Source organism: Sebastes fasciatus, chromosome 12 (genome assembly GCF_043250625.1).
Source record: "Sebastes fasciatus isolate fSebFas1 chromosome 12, fSebFas1.pri, whole genome shotgun sequence".
Lineage (NCBI taxonomy): Eukaryota > Metazoa > Chordata > Actinopteri > Perciformes > Sebastidae > Sebastes > Sebastes fasciatus.
Window position 1 is genome coordinate 26,746,783 of NC_133806.1, and position 19,259 is coordinate 26,766,041.

The 19,259-nt window shown below is 39.9% G+C and overlaps 1 protein-coding gene across 1 annotated transcript in view; it reads right to left on the reverse strand.

The window, feature by feature from the left end:
- The window catches only part of dyrk1b (dual-specificity tyrosine-(Y)-phosphorylation regulated kinase 1B), a 61,871-nt gene extending 43,058 nt beyond the window's left edge, over positions 1-18,813 (reverse strand). Inside the window, exon 1 of the mRNA XM_074654473.1 lies at positions 18,057-18,813. The gene's annotated coding sequence lies outside the window, so the exon portion shown is untranslated. The remainder of the gene's footprint in view (positions 1-18,056) is intronic.
- Between the last annotated feature and the right edge of the window lie 446 nt (positions 18,814-19,259).

Below are 19,259 nucleotides of genomic sequence, written 5' to 3' on the forward strand. Positions count from 1 at the left end.
GATTAGTATTTCCCATCGCAGAATTACTGACAAGCGTCCACCACCACCAAATCACGTTCAGCTGTACTAACGACCAGACAGCGGAGATTACAACGGCAGTGCGAGGAGGCAAGCAGACTCAAGACTCACGTGCCTTGCAGCAAAATTCCACCCGGCAACTATACACTGTACCATGGCAACAGCCCTGCCATTGGTCCCCGGTGCGTTTTCAAATGACCAATGGGATGGCCAGCCGCGGGTGATGCTTGTTGCTAGGTAAACATGATGCAGAGGAAAGATAGAGGAGCAGAATTACCATGCTGCTACTGCAGGGTGCTTTCAGCGAGGAGTGGAGGAGGGAGCACTTCACACTCGGAGATACCCTCCTCACTTGGCGGTGCCAGAGAGACAAAAACAAAATGAAGCAGGAATGACACAGGCAAAGAGGAATAACATAGGAAGACTGGGTTAAAGCCTGTGGGAACGCTGCTGCACCATTAATGTACAATAAGATAGCAAGTAGGAGAAGGAGCATTACTTTCTTCAAACATTTATTTACTAAAACACTCAATTACACAAAAAAAGATAGGAATTATGCACACTCTAACTGAGTGAACACATTTTAAATATATATATATTTACATATATATATATATATATATAAAAATTAACAATGTTGCAAAATAGTTTAAATAATCTAATTAGAGATGCACCGATCCGACTTTTTAAGTCCTGATACCGATAGCAATACCTGGGTAAAAACCGATACCCAGTACTGATCCGATACCACTGTTAAATTAATAAGCTGTAAGCCTCACTGTGTGGATCATTCTTTTACGTGTAACAACAATAACAGGCAACACCAGGCTTGACTTGAACATTACTTTCCTAACTTTGTAAAACAGAATGTAACAAATAAATATATTTTTTAAATTTTATTTATACAAATTTAATTTGTATTTATTATTAAAACAATAAATTGCACACAGGTAACTAATCTTCAAAATGAACAGAATTTGTATGTGTTATTCAAATAATAAATTGTACACCAGTACCTTGGTAAAAAAAACTCTTAAAAATTAACAGAATGTTTATTTATTATTAAAATAAATCATTCACCAGTAACTTGGTAAAAAAATCTTCAAAATAAACAGAATTATTATTTATTATTAGAATAATAAATTGTACACAAGTATCTTGGTAAAAAATCTTCAAAATTAACAGAATTTGCATTTGTTATTAAAATAAATAATTCACCAGTAACTTGGTAAAAAATTCCTAAAAATTAACAGAATTTGTATTTATTATTTAAATAATAAATCATTCACCAGTAACTTGGTAAAAAATCTTAAAAATCAACAGAATTTGTATTTATTATTAAAATAATAAATCATTCACCAACAACTTGGTAAAAAAAAACTTTAAAATTAACACGGATTACAATTCAAGTGTAAACTTTTTTAATGCAGTAAAAAGTTTGTCAATTTAAACATAAATAAATAAAAGACTTAAAATTCCAGTATAATGTTTATAGTATATACACATAGGATAGAACTGAATAGATCGGATCCATTGTCACCGATACCCGATACAGCTATTGGGGTCAGTATTGGCCCGATATCCGGATGTGTTTTCAATGGTGTTTTAATTAAGACCATTAATCGCGTGATTGTTCATAGTTAATCACGATTAACGGCACCGTCCACCAGCACCGGCCGCTCTCGACTCAGTTCCAGCACCGACACCGCACCGGGCTGCACTGTGATTCGTTTATTTTTCTAACGGGACTTTTCTCTTGTTTTCTTTTGGGCTGAAAGTTGTGTGCACCCCGTCGTTCAGACCTGTTAGAGGCCCGCAAACCTCCGGTTTTGGCTGCTTTCCGTTAATTTATCTCCAGCAGGAGGAAACGGTAAAGAAGAGAGCGAGTGAGAGAGAGAGACATTGTGTTGTGCTAATTCTGTTGGTGGGATTTCGTGTAATTCACTGCGTTGATTTCACCCGTTCTCTGCACACATTAATGCCATGGTGAAAATAAACAAACTATACTAAGGTGGGGGAAAATAAAAAAATGAAACCTCTCAGTTAGCTAATGCAACAAGTTGTGCTAGCTAACTACACCTAACTAGCTAACTAACTAGAAAGACAAACTGACAGACGGATAAACAGATTTATCAGTTTGCTGCTCAGACACAAACAAGTGCACCTGCAGCTTGGAGGTTGACCTTTGACCTGCAGCTTCTATTATAGTCATACATCATATTCCCATTTTATCAACAACCTTCTTTTTTAACTTTGAGCACAAAATTAAGTTCAAAAGAATTTGACAAACGGTGTGGCTAATCAACTTAGTAAAGAAATGACGTAGAAAATATCATAGAAATGCCAAAATACACTGGAGGGGGGCCTTTAAAACTATTATCAACATGAACGTGGAGAAATATGCTGCTTCATGCAAATGTATGTATATATTTATTATTGGAAATAAATTAACAACACAAAACAGTCACAAATATTGTCCAGAAACCCTCACAGGTACTGCATTTAGCATAAAACAATATGATCAAATCATAACATGGCAAACTGCAGCCCAACAGGCAACAACAGCTGTCAGTGTGTCAGTGTGCTGACTTGACTATGACTTGACCCAAACTGCATGTGATTATCATAAAGTGGGCATGTCTGTAAAGGGAGACTCGTGGGTACCCATAGAACCCATTTTCATTCACATATCTGGAGGTCAGAGGTCAAGAGACCTCTTCGAAAATGGCCATGACAGTTTTTCCTCGCCAAAATTTAGCACAAGTTTGGAGCGTTATTTAGCCTCCTTCACGACAAGCTAGTATGAAATAGTTGGTACCAATGAATTCCTTAGGTTTCCTATTTTGATACCAGTATCTTCACTGTAGCTTTAAAACTGAGCCCACTATAATCTCCGAAAGATCGACTATGTTAATAGGTTAAAGAAATTAGTGGCGTTAAAATGATTTTGCGTTATTATCGCGTTAACTTTGACAGCCCTAGTTTTAATTCCTTCAAAGTCCCTGTTCATGAACTGTTTGTGTCTGATGATGTTTAGATAAGAAAATGATTCTGTATTTCAGACCAAAAACTATCTAATATTTGGTTTTTAACTGCAGGTCACAGTTTCTTGACCTCATTTCAAGATCCTAGCAATGATTCTCAACTTGTCATGTTCATTTTACATTAATTTCTTGTTCATACTGCATTGGTTTGTTTGTTGGCATGTTAAAGATAGTACTTTTAAGTGGAATTCATGTATTCTCTTGTTAACTGAAATGTCACTTCTTCTGGACAGCAGCGAGCCTTGTATTCAGAGAAAGCTGGAATAGCAAAATGACAACTGCCTCTCTCGTTCCTTTGGTGTGAGATGTGCCAGCAGGACTGTGGCAGCTCACTGACATCCCTGTATCACATTATGTGTGTATAGTTATATGGTGTTTCTCTCACACACATTACACCCTCCTGTTGAACATCCTTAGTGATTAGTGGGAATAAGTGGCTGCTGACTCCGGATGGATCACACAGTGCAGAGGAAACTGGCCATTCAAAACTCAAAACTGGGAGAAAAATGTTTGACAAACCGAACTGACCCAGTGGTAGATTGTAACTACATTTACTCAAAGTACTGTATACACCAGACCAGTAATACATCATCCAGCTCGTGACCATGCAACCTTTTGGGGGAAACCAATCCTGTGTCCCTCATAGATAGTAACAGAGTAAACAGAAGGAGTTGAAACATTTCTCCAAACTTCTACCTTAAACAAACCGTTAATAGTAATAACACTATGCCCAAGACAGAGTACGATTTATTGTGATTTTTGTTAACTTTTTTTAACACTAGACCATCGGTAAAAGTTGGATCATACACTTCTAGGGACTTTTACTTTGGAAAATATCTAAATTAATCTTGTAAAAATGTTTGATTTTCAGCATGTATGTAAGCAGAGATGTCCTGAAGTCAAATATATCAGTTATTGTCAGGATTTATTTATTACATTTTTCCAGCAACCCAAAAATCTAAGAATAAAGACATTTCCCTCACAAATTAGTGGTATTTTTTAAAAAATTTATAAGGGACATATTATGTGTTAAACTTCTGGTGAATATAATCAAATCAATCTTATTTCCATATATGTATTTTGTATATACAGTTCAGTGAAAACCGGACGTAGTCACACGTGTATACTTCCTCTAACTTCTCCAAGGTCATCGCTAGCTCTCCCGTTCGTTCCGTATCTCTCGTCGCCCTGAAGGGGAAAAACTGACAGCGCACGGGGAAAGCGCTTGTGGGTGAAGCCGCCCTCGTCAAGTGGATTGACGCGCCTGAAACTCTGCCGAGTGCCGGTGCTCCTCTACACCGCAGCGCCAGCAGCTAATGCAGACCGGTGCCCGCCTCCCTCCAAGCCGCTACCGGGTGCGAGGAGTCCAGTGCGCCATTAGTCTGCATGCACGCCATGGATGCGTGATCGCGCTGCAGAGGGCAGAGCTGGCAAGCTGGCACATGTCTGGAGAGTGAAGCGGAGTAACGTTTGACATTTCTTTACTAATAAAAGTGCTAAAAAACACTTTCATATAACGTTTGTCGTCCTTAAATACAAGGTGCAAATCCTTAATATCGATACAATCGATTTTAGCGTTTCAAATTCGATTTTATGTCTATATAAGTCTCCCGTGAAGGACAACTTGCTGAGTACCTATCGATGTAGTTGGATCGTAGGAATATAAATCGTTACATTGATGCAGTAGACGAATCGTTACACCCCTAAGCTTTAGCCATGATGTCTAGCTCTGCTTTTCCTGCAATGTGTGAAACCCAAAGTATTTCCATACTTTACAGTATGTGTACTGTTTACCACTTTGGATTTAAAATGTGAGGGTGCAGGTCGTATCCACGCAGACCCTCCGCCGTTTTCTGCTTTATCGTTTCGGCCGGCTGCAGTTTGTTTTGGTGGACGGATACAGAACGGATCTGATGTCACGTTACTCGGACTACAACAATAAAAGCGGTAACTTCCTTCTACCTCCACATAGAAATATATATATATATATATATATATATACACTGATTTGATCATATTCACCAGAAGAATAAAACATTACATGTCCCTTGTAAAAAAAATACCACTAATTTGTGAGGGAAATGTCTTTATTTTTTTATTTTTGGGTTGCTGGAAAAATTTTATAAATAATTCCTGACAATGACTGATATATTTGACTTCAGGACATCTCTGACTACATACATGCTGAAAATCAAACATTTTTACTGTATTAATTTAGATAGTTTCCAAAGTAAAAGTCCCTAGAAGTGTATGATTCAACTTTTTCCCATGGTCTCGAGTTAAAAAAAGTAAACAAATCACAATAAATTGTAATATATCGAATTGCACTACTTGTAGAATACAAATTGCAATACATATCGAATTGGCACCAAAGTATGGTGATAGTATCGGATCAGGAGATAGGTTTATCGTCCCAGCCCTACTATCGCACATACCGTATATATTTATTGCGAAAGAGCAACAACCAGTGGTGTAACTTCATCACTCGCTCACCAACAACATGTCACGTTCATTAAAACCGAAACCTAGTGCCAACATTAGCCTCATCCCTGTTATAGCAAAAGGGTTCAAATGGGTCACAGTTCTGCTGTTACAGGCGATCCATATTATGAGCCTATACAGCTTTGGTCCAGCTGTAGTCGAGACTGGAATAACACATGTACACACACACACACACCCACAGAGTGCACACATATATATACAGGCACTGTTGCCAGGCGAGACATAGTCAGGTTCAGTGTGAGACCCAGAAATAGAGTCCCAGTAAGGACAGGTGGAAGGGTCACATGCAACAACCCCCTCGCCCAAATTACCACCACACATACACAGAGAGAGAGAGAGAGAGAGAGAGAGAGACACAGATTGACAGACATGAAGTGAAACAAATAAACTAAAGCCACACAAGCTGAGAGGCTTGACCAGAAAGTGGATGTTTACTATATGATAATACTGTGTATGCACTACAGCTGGGACGATACACTTATCTTCTGATTCGATAATATCACGATACTTGGGTGCCGATTTGATATGTGTTGCGATGTCTAAGTATTACGATTCAATATTATGATTTATTGCAAATCATGTTATGATTTGAGCATATTGTTTATACTGTGAGTTTTTCTGGACAATATTTGTCATTGTTTTGTGTTGTTAATTTATTTTCAATAATAAATAAATACATACATTTTCATTAAGCAATATTTGAGTATTAACTACTTTACAAATCTCCCTTTAAAAAGGTACATTTTGAACAGATAAATTTGCAATTAATTTGCGATTAATCACTATCAACTATAGACAATCGTGCGATTAATCGCATTTAATTTTTTCCAACAGGAAAAATCAAAGAATAAAGACATTTCCCTCACAAATTAGTGGTATTTTCTTTTGAATTTATAAGGGATATGTAATGTTTTAAACTTCTGGTGAATATAATCAAATCAATCTTATTTCCATATATGTATTTTATATATAATCCCTTTGTTAACACCTTATTTTGACCGGAGGTAGTCACACATGTCTACTTCCTCTAACTTCTCCAAGGTCGTCACTAGCTCTCCCGTCAGCTCAGTTCTCTTTATACAACCGTTTAACCGTTAACCGACATTAAGCAGTTTAACGCCATCGGTTAAAACAGTTAAAATAAATATTTATAATTAATTAAAAAGCTGAGCGGCTCGTCACTTTAAGGAGAAAAGCTGGTCCACCTTGACAGCCCACCTTAAGAGGCGCAGCCAGAGTTGCAGGATACAGGAATTCGGCTCCGGCTGGCTTGAGCTGAGCAGAAGAGCAGTAGTTTCAATAAATAAAAGTGTACACACACTGCTACATCTACGTTCACAGCTATAACGCCACCAACAACCCCACACTCCCCGCCAACACACACACGGACACTTGTTAAAGTTACGTCGCGCTGACAGACTGTATGTGTGTGGCGGTGGCGACGAGCATGAAGCCTCCGGTAATGCTACAGCTGCTAACGTAGCACAAATACCAACACTGTTTATCGGGCAATCGCTATCGTTAATCCGGGCAGACCGAGTGTCATTATGCTGGGCACACACACAGCTGACTCCCTGCTAAACTAAACTAAATGTGCGGTGGAGACTTTTACTGGGAAAGTGGCTGCATGTCCGCGACACTACACGCAGCAGCGTGGCTGCTAAGTTAACGCTCCCGTGCGGGTGAAGTAGGGACTCAGTTGTCTGTTACACTCAATACACTGCAGCAGGCGCAAGGCACAAATCTTGTCGGTTAACGGTTAATAATTGGTTAACGACGGTCGGTTATCGGTTAAGAACATTTTTCAAAATGACCATCCCTAGCACTAACGCATTAATGCAACTTAAATATTTTTGGTTGTAGTGGGCTCAGTTTTAAAGCTAGAGTGAAGAAACTGGTATCATATGAAACTAGAAAACCTAATGAAGCCATCCATCCATGTCATACTAGCTTGTCGCAAAAGAGGTTAAATAACGCACTAAACCTACGCTAAATTTTGGCGAGGAAAAACTGTCATGGCCATTTTCAAAGGGGTCACTTGACCTCTGACCTCCAGATAGGAGAATGAAAATGGGTTCTATGGGTACCCACGAGTCTCCCCTTTACAGACATGCCCACTTTAGGATAATCACATGCAGTTTGGGGCAAGTCATAGTCAAGTCAGCACACTGACACACTGACAGCTGTTGTTGCCTGTTGGGCTGCAGTTTGCCATGTTATGATTTGAGCATATGTTTTATGCTAAACGCAGTACCTGTGAGGGTTTCTGGACAATATTTGTCATTGTTTTGTGTTGTTAATTGATTTCCAATAATAAATATATACATACATTTGCTTAAAGCAGCATATTTGCTCACTACCATGTTGATAAGAGCATTAAAACTTAAAGTTAGGCCTACATTTTGAACAGATAAAATGTGTGTTTAATCACGATTAAATATTTTAATCAATTGACAGCCCTATTTTAAGAGATTTATCAGTCACCAAAACACTTTGTGATAACTCTAGAAAGTTATAACAGCAGCAACCATTTCATTTTTCATCACAATAATCACAAAATAATCACTAAAAACACTGTATTCTACATACATGCTGAAAATCAAACATTTTCACAGTATTATTTAGATAAAGTGTATAATTAAACTTTTTCAAATGGTCTAGTGTTAAAAAGGTTAGAAGAAAATCCCAATAACTTTGATTCAATGAATCTCTATGGTAATGCTGGTGTGATGATGTCATGAACCACAAGCTTTCACAAGTCTTCATCTAACCGATAGGGGTTACAGTTGTAGGGATAACCATATACTGACACTAAAACAGAAGGCTGAATCTTTCCACGCACAAAACCCACTGTTTCTCCCACGATTCATCTCAGGAAACGTGCACGATTATGGCCAAAAATGATAATCACGATTATTTTGATCAATATTGAGATCAGGATTATTCATTGATTTTAGGGACAAAATATTTTTTATTGCACTTTCACATTTAAATCAACAGAGCACTGCTTTCTCTTCCACGTGAGCTACATTTCTGCTAATGTACAAATCTTTGCATTAAAATAAGACTGGTCCTTATTCACAGTGAATCTCCTATAAGCAAAATTAAATTGTATCAACATTTTTGGGCTTGGGAGTTGTTTGTGTTTTCGTCCTACAACTTTAACCCTTTCACAGTTTGTTCGCCAATGGAGAATTGATAAAAATGACCAATAATCTCTCCAAAATACCACATTGAGACACCAAGACCTTGAGGAACACCATAGAAAAAGCCATGCTGTGATTTGGTGTCAAAAACTTTTGACATTTGGAGATTTCTGTAAGAATTGCATTTTTCAGCAATTGGATAGCGTGCACTTCTGTTGTGTAAACTGCTCAGAAACCCCCTTATTGTGACTCTAGTTAGGAAAGCCGTTTGTGGCTATAAAGTTTCATGAGGCTGTGATGGGGACTAACATCATAACACATGAATACAGTTGGGCTCATTGGATCCACAAGAGTCTCAGCTTTACAGTGATACACAAGTTATGTAATTCAAGACTGTTTAAGGACCCCAGTATGTAGAAATATTCAAATACATCATTTTAGAATAGGTGAAAATAAAAAATTAAACTGCATGCAAAAAACTGTACGTGATGATCATAAAGTGGGCATGTCTGTAAAGGGGAGACTTGTGGGTACCCATAGAACCCATTTTCATTCACATATCTTGAAGTCAGAGGTAAATGGACCCCTTTGCATATGGCCATGCCAGTTTTCCCTGCTAAAATTTAGCCCAACTTTGGAGAGTTATTTAGCCTCCTTGCCGACAAGCTAGTATGACATGGTGTTTTTTTAATTTTCATATGATATCTGTAGCTTCACTCTAGACCTAAACTGAACCTACTGGAGCCTCTGAAAGGCAGTAGTCAGTCAGGTCTCAGGGGGTTAATACCAGGTCTGAACAGGGCTTAACTTGTGTGAGACAATGGAGTTAAACGTTTTTTTTAAATAAAGCTACCAAGGAACAACAAAAATGTGTAAGAGTCGCGGAAACCCAGTGATGGAGAGGAATAACAAATATATTTATCCACCCAAAGTTCTGACAAAACACAGTTTACCAACTGAAACGCAAGAAAAGGGCCAGGAAATCCTGATCACCCAAACACTGAAACATCCACAGCAGTGAGGGGCCTTAAAAAGACCACATAGGCTTGGACTCATTAGCTAAGTTAGCTGAAGATATGTCTCTATTCAACACTGCAGAACAAAGGATCACTGCTTCACTAGGCAAACACTCCTCAGTGCTTTCCTGCTCTGATGTTAAACACCAAGTGTTGAGCAGCATTCGAGGAATCACACACGCCTGACTGTCTGTTTCTATCAGTAAAGTCTTTATCATGAGGAGTCTGAGCCGATACACTGTGAGGATCATTGAGGATCACACAGGACTGAAGCAGACTCTGACCTGCTGGAGTTGGGAGGTGGAAAACAACACATCTGACATTGTGAAAGCAGTCTCTTCATAACTGGGCAGGACCTCCGTTTTCATAACTTTTCTAAAGAGTAGGCAACCGACTTAGTAGGGCTGGGACAATACGCCTATCTCCCGCCGATCACGAAACTTGGGTGCCGATTTGATATGTATTGCGATTTTTAAGTACAGCAATTCGATATTACGATTTCTGTTAACTTTTTTTAACACTAGTCCATGGGAAAAGCTTCCTTCTATGGACTTTTAATTTGGAAAATATCTAAATGAATACAGTAAAAATGTTTGATTTTCAGCATGTATGTAGTCAGAGATGTCCTGAAGTCAAATATATCCGTCATTGTTTGGCATTATTAATTTGTGCTCAGTTTTAAAACTAGTGAAGATACTGGCATCACATCAAACTAGAAAAGTAAACTAATGAATCCATCGGTACCAACTATGTCAGACTAGCTTGTCGAGAAGGAGGCTAAATTTTGGCGAGGAAAAACTGGCATGGCAATCTTCACAGGGGTCCCTTGACCTTCGACCTCAGGATATGTGACTGAAAATAGGTTCTATGGGTACCCACGAGTCTCCCCTTTACAGACATGCCCACTTTATGATAATCACATACAGTTTGGGGCAAAAACCATGCTGTTTTTTGCATGCAGTATAAATGTGTTATTTTTACCTATTCTAAAAGGGTATATTTCTGGTGTGTTCTTTATACTATGACAGTTTAGACTTTTGGGAGACTTACAGTATCACAATATATTGCAATATATTGAATTGTTACTCTTGTATAATGATACGTATCATATCGCCAGATTCTTGCCAATACACAGCCCTAGTTCGACGGCCGACCGTCAGCTTGGTGTGTTGGGGCCTTAAAGAACCATAATCACCTCCATGAGCTGCTGCAGCTGCACCTGAGCACATTGATAAGCAGGCCAAACTACAATAACTAGCATGCACCTGTTCCTTTCACCTCACCAAGTATCTTTGTCTCACATCTGTCCAGGCATGCCTCACAGTTTGAAAACCTCTGTTTTAAGCCTCATAAAGAAAAATATTGTGTCTTTAATTTTAGTCCATTTCAGGCAGTTTGGGGTTGGTTTCTGATTGATTAACTTATTTTCATGTTATTGATTTGATAAAAGGTTAGGCAATAGTTTTATTTCGGTTAACAGCAGTGTAAGTGTCTGTAATGCTCATTAGAACTCATCAGAAAGCCGTAGGAAGGTCAAGAGGACTTTTAGGGTGCTTTCACATCAGGGACCCAGGCCCGTATCAGAGTACACTTGACCCCAAATTCCAGTTCGTTTGATTAGTGTGAACGCTCCGTACCGTATTCGGGCACAGTTCGTCGATTCGTACTGGAGTCCACTTGAAAGGGTGGTCTGGAGTACGGTTCATGTGTACGGTAGCGAAACACGGAAGTGGACTGCTGTTTAACGCAAGTAACGTTAGCAGTCAGCGAGTAGTTGTGAAAGGGCAGGCCTTTTTACAGTCTCCTCCGATCATCTGTATCTGCGGCAGCATGCGCCGATCATTCTCTGAACTGCACAGCCTTGGGTGATAAAGCAGGAAGGCAGGCGACAGGGGCCTTAAATTGTAGACAATGACAATAGTAGGCGATGAGGTCGTGCGATGTTTGTTATTTTATTTAGCTAATTTAATGGTCTACCTCCGAAGAACGAGAGCTGCTCAGCGGGCAGAGAGAGAGAGACAGCGGGGGAAACAGCCGCCATATTTTCACATCTAACTCAGTGAAATAAGAGTTTATTTCAACCAAACCAGAGTTGGTGATTGTTGGAAAGACTAACGACGACGGTCTTGGTGAGTTTTATTTTGTTTCTGTCAAGTTTGAATGAAGTGTTTTACGATGCTCCGCCACTAGAACAGCTGATCTCAACATACACAAATACACGTGGATGATAACGCAAGTGTACTCAGGTACGGAACGACTTTACTAATGTGAAAGTTGAGCGGCGGGAGGGGGCAATCGTACTAGGGCACTGTACGGATCAATCGTACCTAATATGAAAACGCCCTTAAAAAGGCAAGTCTGTAGGCCAAACTCTTGGGTCATGTTGAACAGCATGTATGATGATAATCATCATATTAATCCTGTAGGTTTAAAATCCTCATTAGACACTGTGGATGGATGGAACGCGGCTGTGGTTCGGTTACATCCATGGCATGTAATCGTGCCGAAGCTGCCTTTTTTGGTCACCTTTTCTGTCCATTTATTTATACACAAACCCCAAAATAAAGAGTGTGCACAACTGGAGAGACTGGTAGTTCTGCTTGCACTCAATCACCCCATCCTCCCCAAAAAGCTCTGACATTACATTTTTTTTCTCGCATGGAATCATTGTGTAAGAGAATAAAGGTATGAGATGAAAAGGGCTGTATTGCAACATCAAGCCAAGAGTTTTCTGCCTTGTGGCTGTTATATCCGTATGGTAGCCTATATCCGTATCATATAGACTTTTATTTAAGAAGACAAGAAATAGAAATTGCCTATTTTGCCTATAGCATTTTGCATGTCATGATGCCGTGTGATTCATCAGCCACATTTATAATTTCACCACAAATTTTTGTTGTGCCCCGATACAAGCGCACACAGCTCTGTTACAACCACTCTAACAACTTTTCTTCTTTTTGGCACCATGAGAAAGGGACATGGAGACGAGCACCTCAAAATACAGGGACACAACTAACCCTGCAGGAACAGACAGAGTCCTCAGAGAAAGGCAAAGAAAATAAACTAATGACAACAGATATGGGATGTAACATACACACAAACTTTAATTATAACCTCTAAATTGGAATATGTTATTTTGTATCAATATTAGGGCTGTCAAAGGGTTAAAACATTTAACTGTAATTAATCGCATGATTGTCCATAGTTAATCGTGATTAATCGCACATTTTTTATCTGTTCAAAATGTACCTTAAAGGGAGATTTGTCAAGTATTTAATACTCTTATCGACATGGGAGTGGACAAATATGCTGCTTTATGCAAATGAATGTATACTGTATATTTTTTTGTATTATTGTCCAGAAACCCTCACAGGTACTGCATTTAGCATAAAAAATATGCTCAAATCATAACATGGCAAACTGCAGCCCAACAGGCAACAACAGCTGTCAGTGTGTCAGTGTACTGACTTGACTATGACTTGCCCCAAACTGCATGTGATTATCATAAAGTGGCCGTGCCTGTAAAGGGGAGACTCGTGGGTACCCATAGAACCAATTTTCATTCACATATCTCGAGGTCAGAGGTCAAGGGACCCCTTTGAAAATGGCCATGTCAGTTTTTCCTCGCCATGTATCCACATAAAGTTAATGGACAGATGTGAACAGAGGCAAATAGATAGAGATCCACACTATGCAGCAGCAGCCGAAGCAAAGACGCATCAAGTTGAAAAAGTTTCAGCTTGAGTAACAATGGCGCTATCCCAACTTGTAGAGAGGAACGGGACCATGAGAGGAAGTAAGGGATAAATAGAAAAACACCAGAGTTCCTGGTAAGTTTTTGAATTAGTCTTTCAGAGTCTAGAAAATGTTTAAATTGGTGGGTCAAAACTGTCAAACACACAGTCTGAGCTTGTTGTCACAGCTGTGCTGTCAGTCAGGGAACAAGTCCCATTGGCTGTTTGAGGCCAAAAGACACCGACTGCAAAACCACTCCAGCGGTCAAAGCAAGCCAAAAATTTACTTAACATTGTGTCAGTGGGATGGAGCATTATCTGGAGAGAGAACACTGACAAGAGCCACTCCTAGATGCTCCACCACCACTTTGCACCCAGTCTGACTGAGTGAAGATTTGACTGGATATGAATGAATGAGCTTATGAATCCATATCCTCATTAGGGCTGGGACATCTGACTACATATTGCTGAAAATCAAAAAATGTTACTGTATTAATTTAGATATTTTCCAAAGTAAAAGTCCCTAGAAGTGTATGATTCAACTTTTCCCCCTGGTCTAGTGTTAAAAAAGTTATCAAAAATCACAATGAATAATAATATCGAATCGCAATACTTAAAAATCGCAATACATATCGAATCGGCACCCAAGTATTGTGAAGTATCGAGTCAGGAGATAGGTGCATCGTCCCAGCCCTAATACATACTAGTGGTTCAATATTACCAAGATATGATTTGAGAAGATAAAGAATGAATGAAAAGGAAACGGGGGAAAATGTCCATTTCGAGTCTCAAATGTGTTCACCATAAGAAAAACCCAACTTCAGCAAGTGTGTGGGGAGGAGGGCACATAATTTGTGACAAACCTCCTTATTTAAAGATTTCAGACCACGCCATATTCTGTTGAGCAACGACATAAAGAGGTCCATCGAGACCCATAGGAATACTTGCCAACCCTCCCAGTTTCCCGGAAGGCTTCCATTTTTCATTGCCCTTTCCCGGGGTCACAAGTCTCCTGTATTTCTCCCGATATATGGCAAATTTTCACACTTTTTCCCCCCTTTTCGTTATCTTAACCCGTTTCTGGCTCTGTACAGCGTCTATAAGCTCTACTGTTTCCACTCGGACGACAATACAGCTACACCAAATGTAGTTTCCCGGCGGAAGAGAGCGGTCAATGCTTGCAATATCGTGCAGTTTGAGCTCATGTTTGAGCTGCGCACATAACAGGGTGCACCGTCCAAAGTTCGGCTTTGCTCGACGCAGCGAAAAGCCTTCGTGGCGCGACGCAAGCCGTTGGAAATAACGGGTTTCAGAGCGCAGTGGTGGCGTTGTTGCATCGTGTCTGAACGGACCTTCAGTGAGTGAGAGACGGAGAGGGAAATGGAGAGAGGTAACTGAAAGAAATACTCAAGCAGGAGCAAAAAATTAATGAATGAACATTGTGTCAGTGGGATGGAGCGTCATCTGGAGAGAGAACACTGAGAAGGGCCACTCCTAGACGCTCCACCACCACTGTGCACCCAGTCAGGGATCCAACTCAGAAGATTTGACTAGATATGAATGAATGAACTTATGAATCTATATACTCATTAGGGCTGGGACAACACACCAATCTCACGATTCAATACTATCAGGATACTTGGGTGCCGATTCGATATGTATTGGGATTTGTAAGTACTGCACTTCGATATTGTGATTTTTGTTAACCTTTTTAACCCTAGACCATGGGAAAAAGTTGAATCATACAATTCTAGGATATTTTACTTTAGAAATTATCTAAATTAATACAGTAAAAATGTTTGATTTTCAGCATTAGAGATGTTCTGAAGTCAAATATATCAGTCATTGTCAGGAATTGTTTATAATTTTTTTTTCCAGTAACCCAAAAATTAAAGAAAAAAGACATTTCCCTCACAAATTTGTGGTATTTTCTTTTTAATTTATAAGGGACATGTAATGTTTTTTACTTCTGGTGAATATAATCCAATCAATCTTATTTCCATATATGTATTTTGTATATACATTCTTATTATACAGTACTTATTTTGAAAACCGGATGTAGTCACACGTGTATACTTCCTCTAACTTCTCCAAGGTCGTCGCTAGCTCTTCCGTCAGCTCCGTTCTCTTTATACATCCATGGTCAGCTCCATCGGGGCAGTTTGAATGCATTTAACATAAATGTCAGTATATGGGTGCTCTACAGTTGTAGTGTCGGCCCATTTGACCACAGAGATGAGAGTGACGGCCTGCTCGACCGCACCTTACTGCAATACGATAACGTTTCCTGTCCATGACAGAGTTAGCATGCAGTTTTAGCCATGATGTCTAGCTCTGCTTTTCCTGGCAAAACCCAAAGTGTTTCCATACTTTTACTACTACTACTTACTACTACTTTTACTGTATGTGTGGTGTTTTTCACTACTTAACATAACACATGTGTAGTGTGTAGTATCACTACACATACAGAGAATAAGAACTGATCAATATTAGTTTATACCAGAGATTCACACAAGTTCACGCCAGAGGAGCGAATTATTCTGTATTCTTTCCTGAGAATTAAAGATAAAATTTGCACTGTCACCAGAATGCACTACGACAGAGTGTTAGGGCCACATTGAGGGGGGAAAAAATCTGAGATTTTGAGAATAAAGTCATAATATCACGAGAAAAAAGTCGTAATTTAATGAGAATAAAATCATACTATTTCAAGAAAAAAAAGTCGTAATATTACGAGAATAAAGTCATAACTTTACCGGAAAAAATTGATTTACTCTTCCACATAAGAGACAATTACCCCCAGGTCCGTGTGGTTCTTTCTTCGGAATAAACGCAGTTTCTTGAACAATCTTTTCAAGGTCCTGATACTTATGATAATGTGGGGCTGATTTGTCAAAAGATGAAGTACTTCGTTATTTGTGAAACCTAAACTAAAATAAAACGTCACAAGATGCTCCACGTTCCTCATTTTCCCACAGACGGCACACTACTCTATTTCCCCTCTAAAATTACACGTAAAATTATACTTTATAATATTATGACTTTAATCTCATAATATTATGATTTTTTTCTCTTAAACTTCTGACTTTATTCTCGTAATATTAAAACTTTTTTCTTTTAACCTTCTGACTTTATTCTCATATTACTACGACTTTTTCCTATTAAATTTATGACTTTATTCTCATGATATTACAACTTTTTGCTCGTAAACTTCTGACTTTATTCTCATATTATTCCGACTTTTTCTCTCTTAAACTTGTGACTTTATTCTCATAATATTATGACTTTTTCCCCTTAAACTTGTGACTTTAATCTTATAATATTACGACTTTTTTCTCGTAAACTTCTAACTTTATTCTCATAATATTACGACTTTTTTCTCTTAAACTTATGACTTTATTCTCATAATATTACGACTTTTTCCTCTTAAAACTATGACTTTATTCTCATAATACCACTTTTTTCTTGTACCTTTATTCTCATAATATTATGACTTTATTCTCGAAATCTCAGATTTATTTGTTTCCCCTCAATGTGGCCCTAATACTCTGAAACTCAAATCTTTCTGGGGGAGGACCCCCTGCTTTGGGTTTTTGAAATCCTCCCTATTTTTGATGTCTCAAGATTGCCAAGTATGCCCACAGGCCGAACAGAGCCATCTTCCAGCTGTGCATAGGCATCATTCCCATCCTAGGAGCAGCCATCTCCCGGCCACTGAGTCCCTCTACTCCAGGGCAGGGTATGGGCTGGGGCTGATGCGGTAGCTAAGCTAGCGGCTAGCTGCTGCTATATAGCAGATGATTGCTGCTGCAGATCTGCAGAGGACAGTCGGGGGTTGCTGGCTGGCTGGCCATCCAACACGCCACATCAGGATATATAACCACCTACTGTATACTAAAGAGGATATCAACACCATTATGTTGCATGCACACACACATCCATCCATTCATCTCCCATCATCATTTCTCCTCTTTAATGCACCGGCATCCTCTCCCCTTTCTATTGGGTGTCGTGCGTTAACTCAGGGCAGGTCGCGATACCTCTGCTACTGAAGCTTGCCTGGATACACACACACACACACACAGTCACTGATCGCATCAATCGTTAGCCTCTTTATGACCAACACTTGGCCAGATGGTTAGCTGTTAGACTCGACACAGTCACAAGGTAGACTAGAAGGACAGGACAGGATGATGGACTTAGAGGACATTGTGCATGCTACTAAAACGGGGGTATATGTAGTCCATCATCATCATGCACGTTATATATCAGCTACAGTAACTACGACAGCAGCCAAGCCTTTAAAATGAACACGATCCATTGTCCAACACCGACCACCGACCACCTATTTCACCAGATCATCATCCTCACCATCATCATCACCATCCGTCTGTCCAGCAGCAGAGGACTGGGGACACGAGGCCGGGTGACAGGGGCGAATAACGTAGAGAAGGGGTAACCATTATGCTATACCAAGAAGAAGCACCACTGATTGACTGTCACGCCTCTCCAACACACACATACATACATACATACATATATATATTACGCATACATGAATGAATAGAAGAGAGCCCGCAGCCGGCTGTGTCTTACCTCAGGCGGTGTGTCGAACCGAGTGTCGCTTAGCAGCCATGTTCGGAACCCGTCTCTGTGTGTCTCTGCCTCCGTCCACACGAACCGAGCCCCCTCCCCCGGGTCAGGCGGCCCTCTGCACTTCACACAGCAGAGAAATCCAAATAATAGAGTTGATGATGATTTCGCAGGTAAAATCCCGGGGAGATTAGCGTCCAGTCGAGATGTGTCCGGAGCTCAGGAGCGAGCTGGGTGGTGGATGTGGACAGATTGCCGGCGCAGCGGCGCTCAGCTAGCCGTGTGCCTGAAGGGGAGGAGGGCAGCCCGCCGCCTCTATACCTCTATACCTCTATAACACACACACCTCACTGCTACTCAGATAACGAACACCAGATTTATCCTCGCGCACCTTTATAATTAAGTTCTATTAACAATTTCTTTAAATTAATTTAAAAGGCTAAAAAGCTAAGCTAGCTAGCCGTTAGCTAGCATGCTAGCTCGTCTTAATAAAACACATCCATGGATAATGTGGAGGAAGACAGTCCGCTCTCTGCAGGCTGCTGGGCGGGCGGGACACGGGCAGGCAGTCGGTTGGTTAACCCCCGCTGCTGGACAATGCAAGGCGGACCCGCTGTGTGGAGAACGAGATGTATTTTAGCAGCAGGCACAGCTACAGCTAGCTCTACCGCTGGCCAGCCCCTCCGTGATGGTAATATCGGTCAAAGGAGAGGGGCTGCATTGAGCGCGCACTCCCGACACCAGGCGAGTACGGCCCAGCGCGTGCAGGAGAAAGAGCCCACAAAATGGCTGCCAAAACAAATCCACCGCGGACAGTCCGCACTAGTTGCTCCCATAAAGTCCTTAGGAGCAGGATGGAGAAGGATGTTTAGAGTGGAATGGAGCTATTAGACGCAAGAGGAGATGTATCACTTTATGATTATTGTTGAAAATATGACTTTGACTGCAACTTCAAAGCATTTAGATATCTTATCGATGCCATACCCAATTCATCCCTCATCCTCTCTCACCAAACAGTAGTCTATTTGATCAAGTATACTAATATATACAATACTAAACTTTGAGTACACAACTAGTTTACATCTGCATTGTATTTTGTACTGCAACTAAACTATGTATAAATACTCATATTATTACGACTTTTTTTCTTGTAAACTTATGACTTTATTCTCATATTACACATTTTTTCTCGTATACTTATGACTT